Source organism: Buceros rhinoceros, unplaced genomic scaffold (assembly GCF_000710305.1).
Source record: "Buceros rhinoceros silvestris isolate BGI_N320 unplaced genomic scaffold, ASM71030v1 scaffold20821, whole genome shotgun sequence".
NCBI classification, from domain to species: domain Eukaryota; kingdom Metazoa; phylum Chordata; class Aves; order Bucerotiformes; family Bucerotidae; genus Buceros; species Buceros rhinoceros.
Window position 1 is genome coordinate 24,941 of NW_010395109.1, and position 493 is coordinate 25,433.

Here is a 493-nt window from a genome sequence, read left to right on the forward strand (position 1 = left end):
GCGGTCCCTTTGTTTTTGGGGAGCAGTGCGCCCAACCCTGCCTCGGCTGTGGCAGCTGAGCGGGCAGATATGTGGAGAGGGGTGGACGCAGCTGGGTCAGCTCTTAAATACGTAACAGGGCAAATCCGGTGTGAAATGTCAAATCGAGTGGCAGCATTTCCCCCCCTCTCTGTTAATACAGTGGCTGCCACCAAAGGTGCAGCCCTGTGGGCTCTGGAGCTGTAGCAACCTGCTTTTGTGAGTGAAGGTGCAGGATGAGGCTTTTTGTTGAGTATGAGCTTGAGACCAAGCAGGCGCAGGCTGCCTTGGGAGCCCAGCTCCAGTGGTAATGAGTGTAGCAGCAACTGCAAAATTCTCTTGGTTTTTGGTAGGAGCTTGTGTTTGGTGTGGCTGCAGCAAGGTGGGGAGAACCTGCACCAGCTGGTTCTCCCCACCTTGGGGACAGGTCTTTGCTGTGGCGGGAGGAACGGCGGTGGGGGGGACGGCCACGCAA

General features: G+C 57.2%; 1 protein-coding gene across 1 annotated transcript in view; it reads left to right on the top strand.

The window, feature by feature from the left end:
• Positions 1-493, top strand: part of EHMT1 (euchromatic histone-lysine N-methyltransferase 1) — a gene marked incomplete at its 3' end in the record, with an annotated part of 25,585 nt that overhangs the window by 18,596 nt on the left and 6,496 nt on the right. The gene's annotated exons all lie outside the window — the stretch shown is intronic.